This window comes from Electrophorus electricus, chromosome 9 (assembly GCF_041902795.1).
Source record: "Electrophorus electricus isolate QZ-2024a chromosome 9, ASM4190279v1, whole genome shotgun sequence".
Lineage (NCBI taxonomy): Eukaryota > Metazoa > Chordata > Actinopteri > Gymnotiformes > Gymnotidae > Electrophorus > Electrophorus electricus.
Window position 1 is genome coordinate 17601373 of NC_137505.1, and position 26734 is coordinate 17628106.

Consider the following 26734-nt stretch of genomic DNA (forward strand, 5'->3'; position numbering starts at 1 on the left):
GGATCAGATTGTTCAGAAAGCACCATCTCACCAGATTGTCCTCTTCTGCTCTATAGGCGTTTTCAACAGTGTGTGTGATTAACCCAATCATAGTTGTCACCTGCAAACTGCAAACTTAATGGTGTTTTATGCCTTTTATGCCTGGCTACCTTGTAGGCATCAGTGTTGCATGCTTTTAGAAAACCTCTGTATTTAGCTATCGTTTCTGATTAGAAAACACCTTTTTTGCATATCAACTGTGACATTTTCAATACAGGCATTTATATAAAATAACACTGTGGGTGTATATTCCTTGTGTTCTACTTATTTGTCATTCATGGCTTGTTGTGCAAATAAACCTCACTCTGTGTTTTCAAAACAGCCTTGTAGTTGTGCAGTGGCTCCACCAGGCCATACTTTCATTGGCTTTATGGCACATTTGATTCTTCTCCTGAAAATGTGAGGGGTGATGGGATTGTTCCAGGTGTGGATGGGGTTGGGCCCTGTAAACAGACTTTATATTGGTGTACACACAGTGAGTGGGTGTGATAGCACTAGCATAAAAAATGTTCAGACCCTTAGAAAAACAAACAAAAAAAACTGCTAGACCTCTAAAACAGTTTCACCAACATATGCACATATCCTATACATTAGCATATTAACACATTTTAACGAGAATGACCACTATAGTGCTCCACCTTTCTCCCCCATCTTGAACACGAGCAATGTTTGCTACAATATAAATACATTATAAGCAAACTATGATTTTCGCAGCCATTTTCCCCCTTGGTGGAGAAGGCAGGAGATGAGTAAGTGGAAGAAAAATTGCTTATGTTGCTGTCCCAGTCTGAAAATGGAAAAAGGTCACCAGTGACTGTATCTAACAGCACTTTCTAGAGGGAATTATACAGATTTCAATACTTTTACTTGACCTCTGTAAAATACAACTGGGATGGACAATTCTGACAAACTCAACTAATTGAAGGCATTGTTTATTATTTAAATGGTGTTTAATGTGCTTGACTCTGAATGGACCAATCGCTTAATGTATTATGCATGTATTAGGCAGGAATGCATTAGGAGTATCAGGCATGCTGCTATCTGGATGAACTGTGAAGCTGCAGCCCTGCATATACCAAGTTGCCCATTCCTGAAATAATATGATGTAACAGTATAACTTACTAGAAAATTCCTTCACTGTCTGTTTTCTTATTGATAACAGCAAGAAGACATAGAGGAGGTTAACGTCAGTCCCATGGCCTTGTCAGTGATTCTGCGTTTGAAAGCAGTGTCCAATCTTTCTGACATCTTGGAAGCTGTTTCAGTATTGAAGTGTGAAGTCTTGATTTACCTTTAAAATCCAAAACTAGACAATTACGTATACCATCCATCATCCTAAGACTTCTTTATTTACTAACCCACCAGTCCTCTGGCATTTAAAAACTGGGGAAAGGTTTTTAGAATATCGGATGTCTTAGTTGGGTTATGGACAAGTCCATGTCTGTATTGGAAGGTCTCCATCTTGAGAAAGAACTGAGTCTCATCAGAAGTGTGAGAAGGCAATAGCTTCTTCGAGCTGCTTCTAAGGGCTGGTAGAGCTTTGCAAGGATGGTCTGCCCCCAGTCGGAGTTTGCATCAGTTCTCTTAGCAGCGCAATGAGATGTGTTTCTCTGCACTTAAGTCACCAAGCAAGGTAACCAGTTCCACTATCAGCACCAGAAACGCGCTCCTATACAACTTGGAAAGATTTTTTACAATTATTGATCATAATCCAAGTAAACGCAGATACCATGTATCAAGTGGATTGCACTAACAGCATTTTTGAGAATGGATCTCCACAACGATTGAAAGAGTAATTCTTTAACTGTTTAACTGCCACGAAGAAAGTCTGCTATTATCTGTTAACAAAGCAGACATGCATTGGCAAGGTATCATTGCAAAGACCGCAATAACATAGTTTGCTACATTATTCTGCATTCTCGTCTATGGTAACGTGAATTTAATCAGCAATATAGTAGCTGATTGTCCAATTTCTCTGTGAACGTCACTGCGAAATTCTGCCTGAAAGAGCAGCTAGATTTCTTAGGGTAGCATACGTGCTCGCATTTCACATTGCAGGACTACTTGTATGTTTTTTATTCATTTACATATATATTTGGTGGAACATGCAGGTTATCTGAGGGTCTCCTGTTTTTTTCTGGCTGACAATGGAAAGAATCTGGGAACAGCAGGAAAAAATTCACCTCTCATCCAAAGTTCAGTGATCACACTTGGAATCATCTTCAACAATATACATGTTAATAAAATGTTTATTAACTTTGAAATCAATTCTAGTGGGTTATTTAAAACTGGAAATTCAACACTGGTGATTTTTCTGTGTAATCAACTGAATCAAATAGAAAGCAAAGGTTGCTTGGCGTAATACTGAAATGTCTCATTTTTAACATTTATTTTGCAGTAATATAAAGTCATTTTGCAGTCATTTCACACTGTATTCAGGCGTTTCTGCATTCTGCATTAAAGTGTATGACCTTCTCAGTTATTTCAGCCTGACATAAGACTTTCCAAGAGGTAAGTATAGCGTTAACACACCACTGTGGCTGGTCTAGAGGATGAATGCTGTGCCAAGATAAGACATTTTTTGCTGAATTTATAGATCTTTTTAACTTATTCTGCCTGTGGTCATGTAGCTTTTGGCATCTAGTTAGATGATGAACCTCCACCTCTGGGCTCTGCAAAGTGTAATACTGCTATAAATTAGCTTGGGAATAAGTCAGAAAGTAGTATGCCATATGTTTTAGGATGTGCTGTTGTTTAACAGAAAAGGCCTTCAACATCACTCCACACTGTACTCTCAGCATTGCACATTGTACAGCTGACAGCATATATGTTAACGTTAGCATTTCTGACGCAAAAAGTGATCCCTAAAGACGTGCTGAGGAGGCATACAGATAGGAGGAGGTGCACTCTGCACAGTGGGCAGGGGCTGTGGAGCCCACGCAGGTGGACGAGATGAAGATGAGATTAAGATGAGACGAGGATGAGACGAGGATGAGACGAGGATGAGACGGCTCGGCTCCCAGCCCCAGCCCAGACCTGAGCCCCTGTGTATCTTTGATCCACAGCTCCCGGCAGGCAAAGCCTGCGGCTCTGCTCACACACACCTGTGGCGCCAGCCTCGCTTCTGTGCTGCGTCTGAGGCTGATGAGCATAAAGACATCAAGGTGAAAACAGCAAGAAACACACAAGGAACCAACTGTGTATCAGGGCAAAAGATTATTAAGAAGCGCACTGGGTTTTTAACCTGATACTGGCAAAAGAAAACCTTGTCGCTGAAAGAAGTCAAAAGAAACCGGAATAACACGATGGGAGTGGTTAGGCTAAATGTGCTATTAAGATCAACACATTACGCTAGGGGTTTGTAACCCTACTTAAAAGATGACTCATTAAAAAGCACAACTAAACTCTAATTTTTCTTGTTATTTAGGTTGATGCGTATTTGATCATTTGGTTTTCTCTGTTTATGAGGTTATTTCAGAGTTTATTTTAAGTCACGAGATTTGGTGATGTATAACTTTACATAATTACAATATATTCATCCTGGTTTCTCTGTTCAATTTTTTCAGACCTGCCCTGGAGTGAATTAAAGTCTTCATATTAAATGGTTTCCTTGGCTTTGCATTACCGCATGACTATTCACACTCCCAAACCCCACCCAAATCCCCACCCCAAATCCCACCCACATCCCTACCCCTTAGGTCCCACCTGATCCCCACCCAAATCCCCGCTCAGACCCTAGCTCCATTTCTATATAATGGACCTACAGCATCACTCCAGGTACTTGGATTTGAGGCTCCTTTAAATGATTACCCAGTCAGATAGCAGTAGTATGAGTCAGGACTGCAAACACAATTCCTTTTTTGCACCACAAGTATATCAGTGATTGTTATTTATGCACACTGAGCTGCCAGGGGAAACCCTGGGAGTCTTTGTTGAACTGCATAGCTTAGATCAATCGCATTTTTGCGATGAACACAGAATCCAATTATGCATTAATATTTGGTGTCTAGCACACTGTCGTCACTGATGTTTAGCCTCACCCATTATTACTGGTGATGTTATTAAAGGGCTGAAATCAATGTTGGTTAGCTTGTATCAGATCAATACCTGGAGCATCTGAATGAATAATTCGAGTTGAGTTCGGAGATTAAGCAGGTAGAGGAGCTAGCTCATTTGTCTCAGCCCCTGAGCTGTCTCACAGTGCTGTACAACTGCAGGCACAACAGAGAGAGAGAGAGAGAGAGAGAGAGAGGGAGAGAAGGAGGGAGAGAGAGAGAGAGAGAGAGAGAGAGAGTTAGAGGGAGAGAGGGAGAGAGGGAGAAGTGCCAGTGTTTTGGCCCAGGCAGTAATTTCCACTGAGAGCAGTGCTTACCTCTTTTTCTTCCATTCTGTATGATGAGAAAACATTACAGTCTAAAAAAAGATGCAACTGCTCACCTTTGGTCCATGGAAATATACATCAGATGTCAACATTCATCAGTTTTGACGTAGAAATATGTAGCATTTTTAATAATCTACATCCCTTTGTACATGTGTTGGACATAGTTACAGGTCAATTAGAGCAAGGTTTCCCACACTAATACTTGTGCAGTGGTAAACATTAACGGCTGGAGCCAGACCCTGTAATGCAGGACGTGTGGGAACCTACCCTGCGGGCAGGAGTTGCGGCCATTTGTATGCGAGCGGCAGTGTAGAGTCAGCCCTCTGTTACTGGCGCAGGTTAACTCTCCCCTGTGTGTCCCTGCCAGCCAAGGCCTATGGGAAAAGAGATGTCATGAACTTATGGTGGCTTTTCCCCCGTAATAAAACTCGATCAAGACTCAGGAGGATCAGCAGGATCAAGACTCACAGCGGTTCAAGACTCACAGCGGTTCAAGACTCACAGCGGCTCAAGACTCACAGCAGGATCATCACTGAGATGTTTGGACCGTTTCTACACAGACAGGTCCCCTAATGACGATCCAGTCTGGCGTGTTGGAATGTGACCCATCGATTGAGGGGGTTTTGGAAGAAATAATAGCCCTCATTACAACGATGTTGGGATGTTAGTAGATCCACCCTGTCCAAGGCTTCAGAGACAGATTATCTACTATATGTGTGTATATATATTTGAAGAAGATTTCAGTGCACTGTAATAACACTGTAATGTACTATAAGATGACATGAAATGTCCAAGCAGTAGGAGAGATGCCTTATCCCATAGACTGATAAATCATCTACGATATTTGACCACAGAATGGCATTTCCCTACTCTGCAAAAGCCCTGAGTGTGTGCTGCTCACTGCAGTCCACTATCATTTAAGATTAGCCCCATTAGCTGCAGCTGAAACCTCTCACACTTTGGCGAGGCCCTCGAACGAACGGAGCGCAGAGTAACGCTGTACACTCTTTACATGCTCAATTTCACCTGCCCTCCAGAACTTTACTGAGGATTGTTAACTGGAAAAACGGGCCGTTTATTTCCAGCCAGGCTTAATGGCCTCCTGTGCCCAGCTAAAGGGAGGCGACGCCAAAAGTCCCAGAACTCTTTTACTTATTCTGCCCGGTGCTCCATGAATACAGCAGGGTGAACTGCTGTAAACAGACCAGCTTTAATTGCACTGGGGATGTTCTACTGATACTTGCAATGCAGCCCTTGTAATGGCTCAAGAGAAGCAACCAATCACGAGCTTTGCCATCTTACCAAAGAGAGAGTTGGAAACATGGCTTGATTTTGTAATGTATATCTGATCAGACAGGCCGGGAAAAATTCTAGAAGGCATTTTCCTTATTCTGTTTTGCTCTTGACAAGAATATTTCAAGTTGAGGGGAGTCATCTGAGACTAGGAGGAAAAGACTTCCTCTAGGCCTCCTACGACCTGCTCTACAAGGGAATGTTACAGCAGCTCCGCCTCAGGGGCTAAACACAGACACGCCTGGACATAGTGACTTTTTCCCCACATATCCAAAGAGTGTGTTCTCCCGCTCACTGTCACTAGTGTCAGGTGACCATTTAATATCAATGCCACACGGTAGGCAGCCATAAGGGTTTTGACTCACTATTTGGTCTCTTTTTGGTTTTGTGAGTGAGGATAAATAAAAGATTACAGAAATAGCACAGAGCCCAGTTCTTTTGATGTTTTATTAAAATAATGTTGCCTTAACTTTGTTCTCCTGCTTTATAAGATATAAGAGGAAACAGTCTATGTGGAGGCTTAGCTTGTCATACCGCCAGATCCCCAAGCAGACTACAATACCCAGCAACCCGTTCATCACCCAGTCAACGACTCAACCAATCAGAGGTGTCCAATCAGATCAGTGTCACCAGAATATTGAACTCACCTGTATGTCCTGATTCTTGGATTATATAACACTGTTTCAAACTCTAAATCATAGCGAAGTGTTGCCAAGCGTTATTTTGGATTGCCTTTTTGTGTACTGTACCTTTTCTTAGTGTTCCTCACTGTTGTATTTTGCCTGCCCCTTTTGGATTGTCTGCCTGGTTATGTTGTGACTGATCTTCTGGTTTCTGACTCGGACTGTTATGCTCTCTGGGATTTGGAGTATCCCTTTATATTCTCTTTTTTGTCATCACACCAGAATATTACACAACCCCTGAACAAAAAACAAACAAACAACTTGCTGTTTCATATCCGCCAGCGTCTGATTTTGCCCAACCCATCACGTTACTAGGTGAAATCTACCAACCTGGAGACTGCTTAATTACTATAATGAGATATATGCATCACGATTGCTGTGTCCTAGGACAGGCTACCGCCCTCCACATGTCTACGCATCATCTCCACCTAGAACACATGATCCAGGGTGGATATAGCACCAACAGAAACAGCTGATTGTTTGAAAGACAGTTGCTATGGAATCAGGCATGGTATGGATTTCTTGTTGGTTTCTTAGATATGCACATGTTTTGACATATATTGGGAGAAAATATGAGTACACAACAAATGGGTACATTGTTCTAGAATGGCAATCAACTACAAAGGGCCCAATTTCACCAGTTGGCCCTTAAATGTGTGCTGCCCCCTTGTGGACAAAGCTCCAATATGAACGTTACAGACCCTAAAAGAGCTAATTATGAATATTTCTATATCTGTGTGTGTGTGTGTGTGTGTGTGTGTATAGAGAGAGAGTGTTAGACAGAGAAGTGTATGTGTAATAATGTGGTTAAAATAAACATATCTATTCATCTTAAGAAACCATAGAAATGAAATTTTCAAAATCAGCTGTTAGACATTGTACTATCATACTATCAAATTCTCTTGATATGCAAATACAGAAGAATGAAGCAGTTTTTTTTTTGGTCATATACGATCCTCTCACATGCACACAGCGGCTGTGCTCTAACAGTCATCCAGAGCCCTTCCCTGTCATTTTTTAGCATTTACTCAAGCAGTGATTCATAAGGAGCGCACTAAAAGATTAGCCTTTCTCTGGGTTCATGTACACTGCTCAGAAAAGGGAAATACCATAGCAGGGGAATACCCACTGCGTTCTGGCACATTGCATCAGCCTGGTCCTGCCATGACTACCTGCCATGACTAATCGTGAGTCTTGTTTTTGAATGTTTTTGTTTTTCCATTTTTCCCCCCCTTATTTTGGCATTAAAACGTCAAAATGTTCAGAAGCTGAATATCAAATAACGCTGTCTATCAACCAGCGTGAGCTCGGGACTCTATAAATACATTAAATCAAACTATTTCTAAAATGTCAAGTCAAATTCAGCTTTCTGTTTTTACTTTCTAACATTATGTAAAGAACGCTTCCACTGTTGTTAGCACTTTAAAATCTACACACAGATTTTTACCCTTTGATATTTACGAATTGTGTCTGACTTCTCATGTGCCACTGTAGCTACCTACATGTTCATGGAGATACCTAGAGCTCTCCTCTGAAGAAGTTCAACCACCCTCACTCCCCAAAAAAGGGATACAAAAGTTTATAACGGTTCAAAATTAGCAAAATGACACTGACAACAGGAAATGTAATTTGCCCCTGTGTTTCCATGAACAATTGTGGATTTTCCATTATGTTTGAGCACCCTCAGAGTGCGTCTCCTAAATGAATGTCTGATTAAACCAGACCTCAGTAAACCCCCCCCGTATTCTCCTATGCACCAGCTGTGCTTGTCAGACCTGGTTTGCCCCATCATTGAGAGTACTGGCCTTTTCTGGAAACATTCCAACCACACTAATTCCACCTCGGCAGCTCTGCTGGAAGCATGTGTCTTCTGTCACTCCTACAGACTAGTGCCAGCGTGAGTAGCTTATGAACTCCATGTATAAATTATATCCATGTATAACTTATATATTGTTTGTAAGCTCACTGCTTATGATATTTATTCTGTTCTGTAATCCTACTTGCAACTTATTAATAATAGTATACTCTATTCCTGTGTCATGCTCTAATACTAGACAACAGGCCAAAGTACTGTATAATAGATAACATATCAGAGATGACTTGAAGCCTATTTGAAATATACTGGTATCTGGTAGATTCATTTGACAGTCATTTTAGTTTGTGCATGACATATCTGAAAGAGGATTTTCATTACATATCAAGGAATACTTTGTTGAGTTTCTCATGACTGTCTGAAGGGTGTCGTGATCGCGTGTCTGTGGTACATGCAGGGTCATTTCCATGACACTGATGTGCAGGTCACTCCTGTCTCATGCAGCTGTCAGGTTACAGGCTGGGTGGGTGGGGCCTGCTGATGCTAGCGCCTGCCTGCCTGGGACTTTGCATACACCCCTGACAGCACACGGGTGCTTCAGTAGAGCGCGCAGCCAAGCGTTTCCAGGTGGAATGACAACTCTATTAACGTGAAACGTGCAAGGATGTGCTTGACATGGCCATTTTCCTCTGCTGTTCCATTAGAGAGAAAGGAGTTGGGCTAATGTTCCTGATTTGATTACAGTGCTTCTTTCAGAGAGTGATGAAATAACATACCATCTCAGAAACAGAGCAAACTACTAGCGGGGCGTCTAACCTGCTGTCTACTTATGCATATATATGCTGTCTAGTTATGCATATATCATTCTTATTTTAGACTGTTTGCCAATATGCTAATGCACTGGAAGTCTACCAACTCGTGCGTTTCCTTTTAAGTACTTACTGGCCTAGACTAAACACCTCTCTGTTAGATAGTATGTGTAACACTATTACACAAGAAGCTAGTAATTAATACATAGGAAAATTCCCACTAAATGTATAAGTACAATGACACTATAAATAACTGAGTTTTCCTTCACTGGGATCAGAAGTTGGGAAAATCCCTCTGTTTGACTCGTCGGTGGTTTTGTTATGAGAACAAGATGCAAATATGGCAATTTCAGAAAGAGGTGGTTTTCAAGAAATCCACACGGAAAGTCAAGTCTGTAACATCATGACGCTCCATGCAAGGCAAATACAATTATCAGCTGGAGATTTTGGAACTGGGAAGCACTGAAATTGTGAGCTCATAATGAGGATATTCAAGATTTGTACAAGGATTCCCCCTCTGAGACACAGCGGTGCCAGTCAACACCACGACAGCCTGAAGGGAATGCAGTGTGTCGCTCCAGCTAAACTGTTGTGGGTAACTGGGATTTTAAAAAAGTATGTGATGATACCAGTTTAACACCGAAGTATCGAGCCTCTTTCTGTGGGCCTCGGGGATAAAAAAGGAGGAAGCCAGTAGCATCAGTGCATTTAATGGATGAGAACATGGCAGCTATCCAACTCCTAAAAATGCTGGAGACTTTAAGAGATTGAGAAATGAAAAGCACACACCAAGAGCCCAGCCAAGCAGTGACCACAGAGCCTCTCCTTCTGACTGCCTTAGCTGGGCGTGAGGCTTAATCAAAACAAGCCACCAGATCTCTCCATGTTACTCGTTAAGTGAAGAAATGCTCAATTCCACTCATTACAAATATATTTCATGCCACACACTATATGTCTTTGTTTTGTGTAAAGAGAATTTCTAGGTAAATTTCAAATATACTGCTATGCTATCAATGCTGGGGCCTGTTCTGTGATATCATCTGAAAGCAAGGATTTAGTCATTTTAGGTTTAATCTCTTTCTTCTGACTCTTGAATTTGAACTATCAGTTCAAAAACAGAGGACAGCCCTTTCTCTTTGTCCTTTGCCTGTGATCCACATGTCTTTAGAAATTGACTGTCAGGTCCATAGAGACAGAGTCAGGGTACACAAGCCAGCAGGAAGGCTTAAAGAGCTACTGAAGAAACAGGAAACATGTTCCATTTTTCTACCAAATGAATCATGGGAATACACTGGTGCACAAACGCCTGGAAAACGTTCACCCACGTCTCTCACGAGGAAACTGCTACACTTTTAATGTGTTCTGCTGGGCCTCCGCTCACGCGCTCTTGTGAATGTGGGTCCTTCGCCGTTAACACCAACACAACAACCTCACTGTGATCCTCTCAGGCAGACTTCATGTATCCACTGCACAGGAAGAGGGACCAGTTTCTCTTAAAGGCAAGGGAAAGACATCTGTCTGAGAAGATTACTGTTTGCTGCCCTAGGACATAACATTACCGGTCACAGACGGACTTTGCTTGGCGCCATCTGAGATAACAGGTCAGGGCTTTGTGGTGTTCACCGAGCCATGCAGAGGTGTGCTGTAGGCCCACCGTTGCAAACCCACAGGCTCTGGCCTACATTAAAACCACATCAATGTGAATGAGACACACAGCATGCTCTGCAGCGAAAACTGTACAGGTCAAGGCTCATGGATACTGGGCTCTGAACTGTCATTCACAGCAGTTCTAATTATCCATTTTCTGAATGCCTCTTTATCAAGGACACTTGCATCTCATTCTCACTGTGCAGCACTTCTAACAAGGCATACATGGAGATACATAACATTCAAAAATAAAAAAATCTCCTGGGATGAAATAGAACAAGATGAAGGGAGAAACTTTTACTACTGCTCAGTGACTGAACATTTTGCCAACATAACTCGACTGCCTTGTAACATTTAGCTGACACTTTTATCCAAAGCAACTTAGAATTATGAGTGAGTACAACTTGACCAACAAGGGTCTTGCTCAGGGACGCAATAGTGATAACGTGGTAGTGGTGGGGCTTGCATCAGCAACCGTCCAATTACAAGACAAGTATCTTAACCACTGAGTCCTTCTGCTTTGGGAAAGTAAACTGTAGAGTTGATACAAAATTGATCTGAATTTCTGGAGCTCATACTACTCTTTTGAACTAAGTGTTTTCTCGGGTTTTTTTGAGTGGTGCTAACATTCTTCATGCATGTTAGACACAGTTCTTGAAATTACTGCATTCTAGTATTTAACTCATGTTCTACTGCTTTGCTAACTTGCATAATTACATAATTTATAAGTTACAATTTTCCTCATTTAGCTTCACATATCCCCAATCTGTTTCAAACAGATTACAGTAACAATCTGGCAGACATCTTGCAAAAGCCTATTCAAGTTTGCATAATTTATGTAATGCATAAGGAGATTGTTTGTCCTAAGAAGCTGGAGTTGGAGCGGCCGTAGACCAGGGCGGAGCAGATCGCTCTGTCTGCCCTCTCTCAGAGCGGCCGTAGACCAGGGCGGAGCAGATCGCTCTGCAACCCTCTCTCAGAGTGGCCGAAGTCCAGGGCGGAGCAGATTGTTTTGCTGTCCTCTTTCAGAGCGGCCGTAGACCAGGGCGGAGCAGATCGCTCTGTCTGCCCTCTCTCAGAGCGGCCGTAGACCAGGGCGGAGCAGATCGCTCTGTCTGCCCTCTCTCAGAGCGGCCGTAGACCAGGGCGGAGCAGATCGCTCTGTCTGCCCTCTCTCAGAGCGGCCGTAGACCAGGGCGGAGCAGATCGCTCTGTCTGCCCTCTCTCAGAGCGGCCGTAGACCAGGGCGGAGCAGATCGCTCTGTCTGCCCTCTCTCAGAGCGGCCGTAGACCAGGGCGGAGCAGATCGCTCTGTCTGCCCTCTCTCAGAGCGGCCGTAGACCAGGGCGGAGCAGATCGCTCTGTCTGCCCTCTCTCAGAGCGGCCGTAGACCAGGGCGGAGCAGATCGCTCTGCTACCCTCTCTCAGAGTGGCCGTACACCAGGGTGGAGCAGATCGCTCTGCAACCCTCTCTCAGAGTGGCCGAAGTCCAGGGTGGAGCAGATTGTTTTGCTGTCCTCTTTCAGAGCGGCCGTAGTCCAGGACGGAGCAGATCGCTCTGTCTGCCCTCTCTCAGAGCGGCCGTAGACCAGGGCGGAGCAGATCGCTCTGTCTGCCCTCTCTTAGAGCGGCCGTAGACCAGGGCGGAGCAGATCGCTCTGTCTGCCCTCTCTCAGAGCGGCCGTAGACCAGGGCGGAGCAGATCGCTCTGTCTGCCCTCTCTCAGAGCAGCCGTAGACCAGGTCGGAGCAGATCGCTCTGCTACCTTCTCTCAGAGTGGCCGTAGTCTAGGGAGGAGCAGATCGCTCTGTCTGCCCTCTCTCAGAGTGGCCGAAGTCCAGGGTGGAGCAGATCGCTCTGCTACCCTCTCTCAGAGTGGCCGTAGTCCAGGGTGGAGCAGATTGTTTTGCTGTCCTCTTTCAGAGCAGCCGTAGTCCAGGAAGGAGCAGATCGCTCTGCTACCTTCTCTCAGAGTGGCCGAAGTCCAGGATGGAGCAGATCGCTCTGTCTGCCCTCTCTCAGAGCGGCCGTAGTCCAGAGTGGAGCAGATTGTTTTGCTGTCCTTTCTCAAAGTGGCCGTAGTCCAGGACGGAGCAGATCTCTGTCTGGCACGCCGCACAAAGCTACATCACTAGCCAGCGCTGCTCTGAGCCCTAGTCGGTGAGCCCCATGCTGCACCTTGGTGCCATGGTTCCCTGCCACTGAAATGGTCCCCATTGTCAAATCTCATTAAGTCTATTACTTCCTGGATGATGTGAAATTTTCGAATAAGGCCAGAATGTAACTATGAGATTCTATTTTTAAGTGTTTCCTGTTTGTCCATGTGGAAAGTGTTTTTGGTCTGGTAGAATTTCATAGTTGGTCTGTAAAAATGATTGGTTTTTTTAGTCATCTTGAAGAGACTATTCCAATATTGGGAGCTTTTATACCTGCAGTATTTTTAAGACTTTTAATAAGTTTGTGCATAAAATAAATTACAAAAGCTGAGTTATTCATCTTTAAGATACAACTTACAATTTCTTACATAAATGAGAAAATCCAGTGAGTAGAAAATGTAAACACTATACCAAAAAAAAAAAAAAAAAAAAAATCTGCCTACGTGCAAGAATAGTTGTACCTTCACATCGCGCTTTCCCCATATCACATGTAAAGTTCAAATATTTTACGGGAACAAGATTTCCATCGAGGTATAAATGTAATTACTCTACACAAAACAAACAACCTGTTTATGTGCAAGGCGCTCTGTCGGCCATGCCGCATTCCTGATGCCCATAACAAGCTGAAGTGGACGCGACGAGCGAAACGCATACTGATCGGCTGCGGTTATAGCAGCAGGATATTACGGGCAATGCTGCTGGAGGTCCAGATTAAAATCCACTAAACACGGCGTATGAAAGAGCAGCATGTCGTTCTGTTCACCACTATGGCCCCGTTTTCAAAGGGAGCTAATTAACTGAAATTGCCACCACTGCAGCCGCGCATTGTGCGCAGTGATGAGAATGCTTTGACTATTTTCTTATTACACGTAATGCATTATTATCATAGTGGTTGAATATGACAGAGCCGCCTGCAGGCTCTCAACTGCAGAGATGCAAAAGGTTTCGTCTTTGATGTCCGACGTGGTGGTTTAACTCCCTGCTGTTAATTCGGTCTGTTTGGCCAGCGGCACTGAAGCTGGTGTGGCAAAAAAAAAAAAAAAAAAAAAAAAAAAAGATATCGGAATGCAAGAGAAGATTTTTACAGCACTATGACATGAGAAGAGCAGGAAGTGTAACTGTACACTGAACCTTGTTTTCAGCAATGATTTTCTACACCAAATATGTGTTAACACATTTCCATCCAAATTATACTATCTAATTTCAGTCAATGAGTGATTCATTATATATATTAAAAAAAAAGAAGACGTTATTGGATTTGGACGGTGGAGAGTCACAAAGGCGGTTCTTGGTCTTTGTCTGCTGTTCTGAAAAACGTGACTCATACAGAGTGGGAGAGCGCAGTGAGCAGGCCTGTTTCTGACAGAGATGTAATAGTAGATGACTAATCATTCTGCCAATTCTCGAAACCTCGTTGCTCGGTACTGCTGTACCTTGCTCAGTCCCTTACATGGGGGAAGAATGTATTATTTTGACTTAGAAATCAATTAATAAAAAAGCCTTTTCATGATGTGGGTCTGCAGAATACTGGTATGCAGTGGAAACAGCCGAGTCTGGCAGAGAGAAGAACGCAGTATAGAGCGAGGAAGCAAGAGATAGAGAGAGAGCAAGAAAGAGAGATTGTTGTTCAGCAAAAGAAGTTCATGCCATTACCATTCAAAAATACCTTACTTTAAATTCTTCATTCATTAATGGGAAAACATTTTCACTTAGCATATTATTTTCAATTTGTTTCTTGTACTTTCTTAGAACATATTTTTGCTTCACTTCATTTGAGCAGTTTCATTTTCTACAAATGTACTCCTTATTTGGATACTGAAGCATCTATATCAGTGGATGACAGTTCGGGAGATTGTCACAGTCTCGGCCTTTGGCATCGCAGTTCTATGCCACTTAACACCGTGTAGTTTTGGTTTTGTTTTGGTTTCATTTCTGTCTCTGCCCTTCATTGGTTTCACCTGGGTCTTGATTGCCCTAATTTGGCTGTATATTTATACCCCTGTATATTTATATATTTGTACACCCTTGTATATTTACCTCTCTGTTCCCCTGTCTGATTTTCTTGGTCATTGTTATAAGCTCCTCTGTGGTTTTTTGCTGTAGTGCATTTGACATTAAATAACTTTTGTGTTTCTTGTTGCAGTTTATTCCTTGTGTTTTGCCCTTGTTCATCTGTCTTTTGTTGTTCTGAGTTTCTCTTAGTTTCTCATAATGCACTCTTGCTTGTTTAACTGACTGCAGACTGCACGGACTGTGTTATGGCCCCTGATTTTGGATTTGGACACAGTAAACGTCACTCATCTCCGCAAATGCGCCCTTCCCTCGCCTCATTTGTTGTTAGGCAGCTGTTGAGCTGCCTCGCCTCTTCTTTTCCACTGGCTTTTGTACTGACTCCTCTGCGGACAGCAACGTGTTTCACTTCTTATGACAACCTTACGCAGAACCTTCAGAACCCACCTGATGCATTTGCACATTTGTGTGTGTCAGATGACACTGTTTCTCTTTGCCCTACAAAGACAGTCAAGTTCCATCACATCCAAAACCCAACCCGAATGCCAGCGCTCATCTTTAGTCTCTAACCTCATTGTGTCATCTCTCACTTTAACTGAAAATCCCTGGAGCATATTGCAATACAAAGGCAGAATAAATGCAAGTGCAACGCTGTGTCTTCTCATGAGCCAGTTTTATCTTTAGCTTTCAACTGGTCATGAAATACCACCATTTACACTGGTGTGACACACTCGTTTCCCAGACCTGACCCCACTTACATGAGTAGCTGAGTAGCCTTTATCCAGGACGTCTAGTCCAAGCCAACCGATTGGAGAGCTCTTCCAGGGAAGTCTGGCCTTTCTGGCAGAAACATACCCCAAATCAGGTTGAAAGACTCACTGGGGCTGTGATAGTCAGTACTGTGCAAGCCTGATAAAGAAGGCCTTTTAGAAGCGGCAGAAATCCCCCTGCTCAATCTGCTCTCTCTATATTTCTGTCTTCCGTATGATTTGCTGTGCACCCCAACCCCAATTCCAGGTCAACTCTTCTTTCCATTATCACTGTAAAACGTTTTATCCAGTGCTTATTCGCAGGTAGCTCGCATCATTGGCCAGAACAGGATAAAGTAGTCATAAGAGATTCATTTCTCTTCCAAAATGGTAGTAGTATTAGACACTAGTCGGTAGGGAGCGTAACTGCTGGTAATATGTGCCAGACGGATGCCTTTGCCTTTAACTTCTTTTGTCGGCGCGGAACCAGGATCCATAAAAGCCACACAGCGCAACTTTCATTTCACATTTCACTGAAAGGCAAGAAGATAGAAATGATTTTGGTCAGGTGTAGGGAGATCTGGCTGAAAAAAACGTCGTTGCGGACGCTCGGGGAGCTTCTTGCCCATGGGCGGGCCCTCATCCACCGAGACACCGCTGGCGTGAAGGCTACTGCTCATCTGCCCTGCCACAGCAGGAATGGAGACACCACTGCAGCACTCCAGCAGTGGGGCTGTCTGGGAATGACAGCTGTTCTGCAGAATCCCTGCTCCAGACATGAACACAGGGGCAGAAGTAGTATAACTGGTAATATAATCCATTGCAGGTGTTGTGTGTTTGACTGGGAACGAGATCTTGCATGATACTTGCTTGGCTCCCCAGACATGGGATCCATTGGTTTGTATAATTGTTTATGAGTGCTTGGATTTGTGCATCCAAAGAGCCATCCCTCATCACTCAGATATGCATTCCATTCGGCTTTGCTGACATATGCTGACTTATGATTTATGAGCTGCTGTGAAATGTTTCAGAATATGGACTGTAAGGTCTAATGGAATTTTATCTGTTGTAATGATTTTGTATAAAGCAGCCTTAAAGTAGAATTTTACTTGTGCTTTAAAGTATTCCTTGCTTAATCCTCAGTTAAACGGCCTTTGCTAGTCCTTTATACTCCAAGAAAAACGTACCTCAGTAAAAGAAAGTGACATAGTATGGTAGGATTAAATGTAGATTGAATTCAAATTTTATCATGTAAGTCCTTCTTTGTGCTAGAGCTTCCAACAAAGCGCCCCATTGGCGAATAAGTGTGGCCCCGGCAACAAAACCTCTTAAGTTTCCCAGACAGCTCTTATTTTGTAGTGACACAATATTGTACACACTCGGCATACTGGGATAGTGTATTCAAAGCCACCATATCAGCGTGATACGGCACAACATAACAATTATGCAGGATTTGTGTTAATGGGGGCGTGTTCTTTTATGCTCCATCTCTAAACTCTCCAATAAATCAACTGCACTCATTAATAATAATTCATTACCAGGATAAGTGCGAGTTGAGATCATTTCAACAAAATCCAACATGTCTTAATAAGGACTGATGTACACCATTGGTTATAAGAAACTCTGCTATTAAGTGTACTACCAAGACAGTGGTATTGTCATTTTGATTTGTGTATGCACTTGTATCAGGCCTTCACTTGAGCCTGCTCCAGAGCGCGGCATTGCCGCAGTGCTGGGCACTGAGATACGTCTGCGCGCGTGCCCATATCTGAAATGAAATCAAAGCTGGGTAAAGTGACTGAAACCAACTCACATAGAAGTAACTAAAAAAACAGTAAAATAAAAGCACACTGATACAAATAAAAGCACTTTGATACAAATTGTCATTTGGAGTATTTATTTGAACTCACAAGCAGAATTACAGCATACTCCACACTACAGCCCATACCATGCGCTGATATCTGTGTATCCAAGTGCTCTTATTCGTTGAAAAGAAGAGATATACAGCCAAGAGCCAAACTGTGAGACCAGACTTGAAGGTCTAAAACACCAGGAAATCCTGCAGAACCAGAGACGCGATAGACGGTAGACAAAATTCACAGAAGAGAATAAAAGCAGAACAGAGTAGAATAAACACATATCTGCTTTCTCCACATTTCTCAACAAACCAAAAGCCTCAACTATATGTCTTTGTAATTTACATGCCCCGAGAAACAGAAGTCTCATGTGTCTTGCCTGAGTGCCGTGAGCTTGGAGATGTTCACTCCTGAAGACACAAAGCAAGGACAGAGACTTTAGAAAATGAAAATGTCAAGCATCCGCTTTTGTGAGCCTGTCAGTGGGACGTTTCCACTAGCACCATGGTCATTGTATACCTAAATGTCAGCGGACCCACTACGGTATTCACCTTGTCCCTTGATCCGAGAGCTTCACAGAGGAGAAGTAGAGAGGGAATAATGGTCAGTTCTCTGAGGGGGTGACAGGACCGGACAAATCTCACATGGCTGGAATTCTCCACCCCCTCCAGCTCCTTATCTGTTCCTATTTAACTTCCCGTTAGCCTCCATGTTTTGGGGTGACCGTGTCATCTGGCCAGTATGTACTGCTAAACCCGGACATGGTTCTGGAATACGACGTCGTCTGTCGGCAGGTTTTTGCCTGCGCAGGGCACCAGGAGCCATTCGGATCTCACTTGATAACCCAGAGCAAGTGCAGATGCTGTAGGTGTTATTGAGGATGATAAAGAGCGCTGACACAGGGTGATTCCCCCTCAAACCAGACCACTACTTTTTACGCTTTTTTACGCTTTTTTACACGTCTGGCGGCTGCGACGGGCAGGTCGCGGGAAGAGCGGCAAAAATAAAAAAAGCTGAACTGAAGCAAGAAAGAGAACTGGATGAGAGAGAGACGAGGAGAAGAGCGGAGTGGGAAAGCAGGGAACAGAGCAGTTTCCATAGCAACGTAGGGAGCGGTTTGTCCAGGAACAGAGAGAGAAAGTTGCTGTGCAGATTTAATTGCTGTGCCTGCAATTCAGTTGAGCGCCGGTGAATTATGGATAATCTTTGCCTGGGAAAATAAAAGTTGCGTACTAGATGAAATGCTATCATGAGAGCTGCATGTGCCTTTGATGTACGACAGGCAACATGGAGAAAAACCATGAATATCGTTTTAATTCTTATCAGAGTCATGAGAGTGTTTTATGGAGCTTTGACATATGAGATATGAGAGATTTAAATTATCTAAAAATATCTGTAAGAAAATGTCAATTTAAAGTAACCGCAAAGCATCTTAGTTAGTCTGAAGAGAAGATAAGACACTTAAGAGAACAAACCCTTATACATCACAACACCAGGCTGGGCATTTACAATGTACCAGATACAGTTCCTTGTTAAAGTGTGTGTGTGTGTGTGTGTGTGTGTGTGTGTGTGTGTGTGTGTGTGTGTGTCAGACACTCAGCTACTGGTGTGGACACTACACATGACTAGTCACGGTAAAGACTCAATGTTGGGTGAGACGCTTACATTAGTTTACTTTTACATTACACACACATGAACACATATACACACACACACACACACGCACACAAACATGGGCACTGAGGTGACCACAGAGTGGACCAACTACATGGAGGGAGGTAAGGCCGCCAGGGAGGTGAGAGGTCAACACACACACACACACACACACACACACACACACACACACACACACACACACACACACACACACACACACCACATAGTTTGAAGTGGGTGTCAAGTACTGGAAGAACAATTTTGATGGAATACAAAAACAGTGGCAAGCGCATCTCTTAAAAACATATATGAGTGAAATACGTGTGTGTGAAAGTTTTCATGTCAAGCTGGAGTCAGTGAAGGGAAACAAAGGGAATGTTTATAGACATCTTGCCCTGGACAAACTGGGAAAACAAAACCTCGTCATGGAGGACTTCCGTCCGTTTTAACGAAGGGATGTGGATAGGTTTATGGAAATGAGCTGAGATGTGTGGAATCTCATACGTTTGCATTAATTGAAAACTCTAAAGCTCATACCAAACACTTAGAAAGACATTTGTTCAATAAATTAAAACTGTCAATCATGCAATTCCAAGATTTGAGAAAAAAAAGTATAACAGTTTCAAATTATGCCTCATATCTTTCAGTTAAGAGTGGGAGAGGAGAGTTGTATATTGAGCCAATACCAGGAACATTGTTGCTTACTGGCAAGTTCATCAACGCTAACAATATTTTATGTAAAATTATTCATATTTAAAAATAATTGCTCTGTTGTTAGTGTACCTGAATTAACAGTCCAGACTGGTTCATGAGAGATGTCCTTCAGCAAAGCACACACACACACACACACACGCATACACACACACACACACACACACACACACACACACACACACACACACACACACACACACGCATATACACACACACACACACATACACACACACACACACACACACACACACACACACACACACACGCATATACACACACACACATACACACACAATGCAAAAATGGTACATGGGTGTGTGTTGTACATAGTGGCTTCTACAAACGCATTTGTCCTCAGTATGACTTTTTCTCTTTGCTTAAGTGGACAAAGTTCAATTTTAAGAAAGGAGCATTTAAATCAATTAATTAATGTTTCTACAGTTCTCATTTCTTATTATTTGTAAATTATTATTCATTGAAAGTCCCTTTCAACCTGAATCAAACTTTAGTGGTTTTATTTTGGCCTGGAAGCTGCCGGCTGCCAGACGACTGCGGCAGCAGTAGCAAAGGGAGTAACCTGAGGAGCGTGGTTCCCCTCGCTCAGTGAATCCATTCTCTCACAGACGGAGCGAGGGGAAGAGCCATCAGGCTGGTCTGAGCAGAGGGAGCACACAGGGACCGGAACCGTCTGCGAGGCTGAGACGCCACTGCAGATGTGACCATTTACGGTGTAACGCCGCATTCCCACGCAGGTCCGCAATGGCCCAAGAGTTTGACTGAGCACTCTGTGACTGTGTTTCGGAGTCTTGGGAGCACTTGAATTGTTAAAGTCTGCCTTCAATCTGGTGCGTGCACTCCATAACTGTGCACCACACAAACGGATTGTAATCGTGTTGTATGGCAACTAAAGATGTAATCTGAAAGCTAACGGAAGCAATACCCCAGCCTACGTCTCACAGTTTACGCTGAGAGATGTGGCCGGAGAACAGAGGAGGAGGAGGAGTGGAGCGGCGTCCCCTGACGGGATCGAACGCGAGTGCCGTGCGACGAGGTGCAGTGTGACTCCCACCTGTCAGGTGCTGGCATGACATACCAGAGCAGGGGAAGAGCAGAAAGGGTCCTGAGCACACGCTGCTATAACATTTCACATGACCTCATCGTCCACACATCCACAGTCCCGTCAAAACAAAAGATGGACCTTTTATACTATCTCTCTCTCTCTCTCTCTCTCCCTCCCTGCTGTGTAAACAAAAATACATCGATACACATGTATGCACGGACAAAAATATTAGGATGCACATCTTCCATTCAGGCCCATTGTCACGGATGTATAAAATCAAGCACGTAGCCACGCAGTCTTCAAAGATGCTGAGGCATGTAATACATAAAAGTCGCTGGCGCTCTGCTGACAGAACATCCTCTCTCGCTGAACTCTGAGGGCAGTGCAAACATGTTGGGTGGAGTGATGAATCAGGCTTTTTTATCTGGCAGCATGATGGATGAGTCTGGGTTTGGTGAATGCCAGGAGAACATTACCTGTCTGACTGCACTGTGCCTACTTTGGTGGAGGAGGAATAATGCTATGAACTTGTATTTCTGGTGCTGGCATATCTTAATACTTCAGCATACCAAGACATTTTGGACACTTGTTTGCTTCCAACATAACTGTGAGTTTGCTGTGGAAGGACTTGACTGACCAGCACAAAGCCTTGACCACAACCCCACTGAACACCACTGGGATGAACTGGAACAGAGACTGCGAGCCAGGCCCTCTCCTCCAACAGCAGCATCTGAGCTCATAAATCCTGGATGAATTGGTGAAACATCCTACAGACACACACCAAAATCTAGAAAGCCTTCCCAGAAGAGTAGAAGCTGTTATAGCTGCAAAGGGTGTACCACCTCCATATTACTCCCTATAGGTTTAGACTAGGATTTCATAAAAGCTCCTGTAGATGTGTAGGTGTCCCAATATTTTTGTCCATAGTGCCTGTTTGCTGCTTTTTATATTACCTTTGCTGTGTCTGTACTGTCTACTACCTTGAAGGCAAGTATGTGTGTGTGTTTTATATACTAAGAAATAAGAAATTATTCTAGTTTATAATTATTCCATTTTGGAAGGTATTTTGTATTTCTCTGTTCCTCTTGTCAGTACAGTCAACCTTCAGTGTGTTAGGAGTGAAAGAGGAGGGAGAGTTTTGCCGAGAGATTCCCTTTACAGAGCTGTAATGACATGGGACGTCAGTTTGGGAAGAAATGCGGTGTCAGCGGCTGCCCGGAGACTCACAGGAGTGCTGGAATTTTGATGGTATTCCACACGCATGGGACTTGAATACAAGCCCTGGTTACCCACTACCGTCCAATACCTTTCACAGCCGTGGTGAGGTGATGGTACAGAAAACAAGCTTGCTAGAATAACAACAGAACACATCATTATAGCCATATTGCTTACATTCCTTCAAATTTCAACCCAACGGTGATAAGCTGTAAATAGGGACACAGAGCCGTGGTGGTCTCGGTGCATGAAATTACATCCACTGGAAATAGAGACCACACAGAGCTATAGGCTATAGAAGATAGAGGTGTTTACCAGTGTTCCACAGGTCGTATGTAATGCATTATGCTCACAATCTGCAGCCATTTTCAGCCTCCCACATCACTTGCTCGGTGCGTCTATAAGACGTGGAAGCGCTGTGTCAGCCAGGACTGCTGCAACAGCTAAATGCTCTTTTGCGGGCTCCACCCAGCTGCCTGGCTGATATCGAACTTATCGCACCGCACACACTGTCCACTGCAGGACTGCCCCTGTGTATCAAAAGCAGAAGAGCAGAAGGGAGAGGCTGAATGCCGCCTGTCTGCCTGCCTGCCCATGTTCCCCAGGCATTTACGATGCCTTTGGAATTACAGACCCCGGACGGCATTTGTGAGCAACCCTCCTTCCAGAGACGGCTCAAAAAGCATTGAATTATTTGTCAGTTTACCCTAAACACGCGGCGGGGGGGGTGGGGGGGGTGGGGGGTGGGGGGGTGGTGTTTCTGCACCACAGGTAAGTTTGAACAGAGTGTCATTATGACATAAAGGTTTGCTGTCCTGGCCTTGGCTCTGTAATCAATCAGCACTCGGTCTTCATATCGTCCATGAGAGCGGCTCATATTTTGCCCGTAAATAAGTACACATTTCCTCGCTCTGTTGGGCGTGGGAGACATGGGGGACAGAGATTCTTTTTCCGTTTCATAAGAAAGTTTGCAGCAGCGCAGTTCTGTGGCCTTTCATGCAGAACCTTCGCCCTGGCCTTTCGAGGAGACTTGCAGGACCGTGTATGTGAAGTTCCACGTGTTTTTATCCGCCTACGTGTCTGCGATCGCAGCCTCTCCTCCCACTGCAGGGGAGCTGGCCGTCCACCTGCGTCGGCTCGCCCTGCTGATGTTTGCTACTCTCTTATGTCTTATAAGGTATATTGAATGTCGCATTGTCATTATTAACAAGCCAGTTTGATTTAAAAAAAAATAAAAAATACAACCGATTATATGAATGCAAACAATAATCATCAAATAAAGGTGAGACTGTGTTCATCAGTTAGATCTTAGGTCATCTATTGTTTCGGTCAAGGTAAAAGATTCAAATGTTTCTTAATAATGTTGGTGAAAAGTGACACAATTACAGATTCATGAAATTTGAATATTAAAAGCAAAAGGGTCTCTTACCTTCAGATGAGTCTGTTGTCAGCAGTCTTTAATCTGACAGTAGGAGGGAATTCTGCTGCTAATTGGCAGAGAGCCGTATGTACAGGGATGAGATGTACTTCCTGTTCTGTACAGGCTTTGCCAACACTCACCCAGAGCAAGAGGGCGTGCTGCAGCTCCCAGTAGGCAAGAACAGCTCGAAAAAGCCACAAATAACCATGTGGGAAATAAAATTAGTCCTCATTATGTTGCATCATGTCTTTGTCAGAAAAGACAATGGGGAGTGTGCTTGGAGCTGCTGGATGTAGGGCGCCAGATCCTCTGGTATGGGGCAGGGGTTTCTGGAAGAACATTTTAATATTGTACTTTCAACAGGGTCTTTTGCTTGTGAGTGAACCTAATCATCTGATGAATCACTGAATCACTGAATCACTGATTCACTGCAGTACATCACCCTTCCCTCCGTTACGCCGAATCCACCATTCAGGACTCCACCAAGCACTGCTCGTCTGAATAAACCTTTCCACTGCCGCACTGCCGCGACAGATATAATCCTGACATGGCCCGGCTGGAGGCTCCTGGCAGTCCAAGCCCGGGCACGGCACAGCTGCGGAGCTCTGGTACAGCCATCCAGCCCCACCAGTGAACATCCGGGAGGCCATATCCTCCAGCTCCTCCATTCTGCGCATCATTTCTCTGTGAAGGGTTGGACTCAGCTGTTTTCCTCTGCGGAGGAGAAAGACAGGAGCTCTGGGTTTCATTGAGCTGTGGCGTTTTTTGTTCTCAGGAAAAACTGCAGCTGTTTTCCTTAATGCTCTTGAAATACGCACACTGGCCATATGAGGGAGATGGAAGCAACTGTCACGCACCACAGTCTGTTCAGGATGGTTCTGGTTTGATAACTCCTCAAGCTGTCTCCTAAAGAGTTTTCTGGAAATGCGAACTGTCATTAATTGTTCCCATCACTAGTTTTTGACATCTGCTCTTGCCCATTAATAGAAATGACATGCAGCCACCGAAATGTCTGGCTAAATGACGGAATATAAAGAAGGAAGTTCAAACACGTCAATCACGGTGATTTATGAAGTGATTCCATTTCTGATGATCAAGCTCCACCTTTCCACACCGCTGCTATCTGACTAACGAAAGGAGGAAAAACAGGAATGAAACTAAACAGCCTCACAGAGACCTGAATTCTAATGGAACTGCAAGGAGATTAATGCACAGCCCTTATTCCTTAAGCCCAAAATCCTGCAGATCAAATCTTATAGACACGACAACACCAACAACAAGCACAGAGCGGCCTTATTGCTATAGAGATTTAGATTTAGATAGTGTTGATATAAATATAATCATATATTCTATAACTGAATTCTGTTATACAATTATTATTGTATGGTTTTAGCATTAAATCATTGTTATTATGTGTATGAACATGAAAGCATAAGTAGATAAACCTTTGATTCCAAAAGTGTTTTTAGCATCCATTAAACAGTCCCAGGTCTCCTGTCTCAAACAGACTGTGTGTGTTTATGTCATGCTTGTCGTGTTACTGACACACACAAGGCAGGAGTGAGAGACAGAAGGATCTGTGTGCAGCAGGGAGTTCTGATAGGATGCCTCCACAATCAGCTAATGAGGTAGGAACCCTGGTCTTTAGGTCGCTCACAACGCAGAGTGTTGCAAAGACACAGTTTAGGACCCCACATGCGTGTGCTCCAAAAACCTGATCTTTACAAATCTAATTTGAGAAGTATAGGTTCTGGTATTTACATTGCTTTGGAAAGATCTGCGTCACTTGTAGAAAAACAAAACATACATTCAGCATTTTCTAATTGTATTAGGCCCACTTAAAAAATTGCAAGAAAGTACTCAACGTATTGTAATTCATAGAAACACAGAAAATCCTTTAAAGAGCTGGAGAGGGCAGTGAAACTGAGCTGAATTCCTAATGTCAACAGCATTAATCCCAGAAGAACGCTGGCTTTACAATAGCTTGAGCATGAGAGGCTTTGGAAATGAATTCTTGTTTAAGTGACTGACTAAATATGACAAGTGGTTGACGTGGCTGCTGTTTGCTGAAATGCAATTCATATTCCTACAGAGAATCCTGTTTAAATGTCATAGATCACTGAAGTCTTTAATTGTTTGACGATCAAAGACTTTCTTATTTGAGTTCAATAAAGTTTGATGTTTTGTTTATGCATCTCCCCTCCTTTTCTCAAGACGTGGTAAGCGTTATATGGGCAGACTCACCCTATTGAAGATCTTAGGCGGTGTGTTTTTTTTTTAATCTCCAGACTGCTATCTACAGAGCCCATTCTCCATGTAAAATTACACAGAGGGAGTAGCACTTCTGTACTAATAGATTTTAACTGACACACTAAACAAAAATAAATTAATAAAAAATATTAAATTAAGTAAAATCAGATGATGATGTTGGAACATAATTTTATTAAACTCCTCTGTGACCAACTGTGACATATCAGCACTGTAAACAGTTTCATAATATAATAACTAATAGCACATAGCATTATTCCACTGTGCTCACATTGCAATTAACACTAAATTGTTTGATCTGGGTTTTGGTAAAACAAACAGCAGTTTCCCAACCGTGAGAAAGCAGAGTGAGCAGTGCACCGCCGTCTCGTCTCCTACGCTGAATCCACCGTTCAGGACTGGAGCAAGATGGGCTTCCTGTCCGGACAACCCCTCCCTAAACTCGGCTGATGAGAATGAAACCCAGTGCCACACCTCCCAGAGGGATATTCAGCCAAGAACAGACGGGGGAGGAGTGAGAGTGCTAGGGTGGGGGTCTCCTGGAGGCTGTTCCTTTACGCGGGCTTCTGAAGCCAACACACATATGGCCGAGTGGGAGGCAAACTACTGGTGTCATTTTTAATTTGCCCTGGGATGACCGTGGGTCCAGCACGGCGGCCGGCACATATGAGACTGCGCTTCATGCCAGGGATGTGAAATGGCGTCGTGTCCGACGCCAGTGCTTGTGTAATACATGCCTCCCTCTTCAGCGTATTTACAGTTATTGTCACAGATAAAACATAAGCGCTACAAGACAAATGAATAATGAATCTGTTTTGCAGCTCACGTCGGAAGTGCAGCAATGTATATTTCTGTGTAAATACCACTAACACTAGGTCTGTATCAGTGTTTACACACACCTGTCTGTGCTCGGTTTACTAAGAATCTGTGCAGCTGACAGCTTCAGGCTACATTTGCATGAATA

At 43.6% G+C, this 26734-nt stretch overlaps 1 long non-coding RNA gene across 5 annotated transcripts; it reads right to left on the reverse strand.

The window, feature by feature from the left end:
• Nucleotides 1-2091: 2091 nt before the first annotated feature.
• On the reverse strand, nt 2092-26215 carry LOC113574380 (uncharacterized). Of its 5 annotated transcripts, none has more exons than XR_014125353.1 (6): nt 26104-26215; nt 23512-24216; nt 22436-22612; nt 4688-4794; nt 4147-4250; nt 2092-3180 (listed from the first exon to the last, which is right to left on the reverse strand). It is a non-coding gene; the product is annotated as an uncharacterized LOC113574380 (long non-coding RNA). The 5 variants fall into 5 exon arrangements; XR_014125354.1 differs by having other exon boundaries at nt 22398-22612; XR_003410318.3 differs by lacking the exon at nt 22436-22612.
• Nucleotides 26216-26734: the final 519 nt, after the last annotated feature.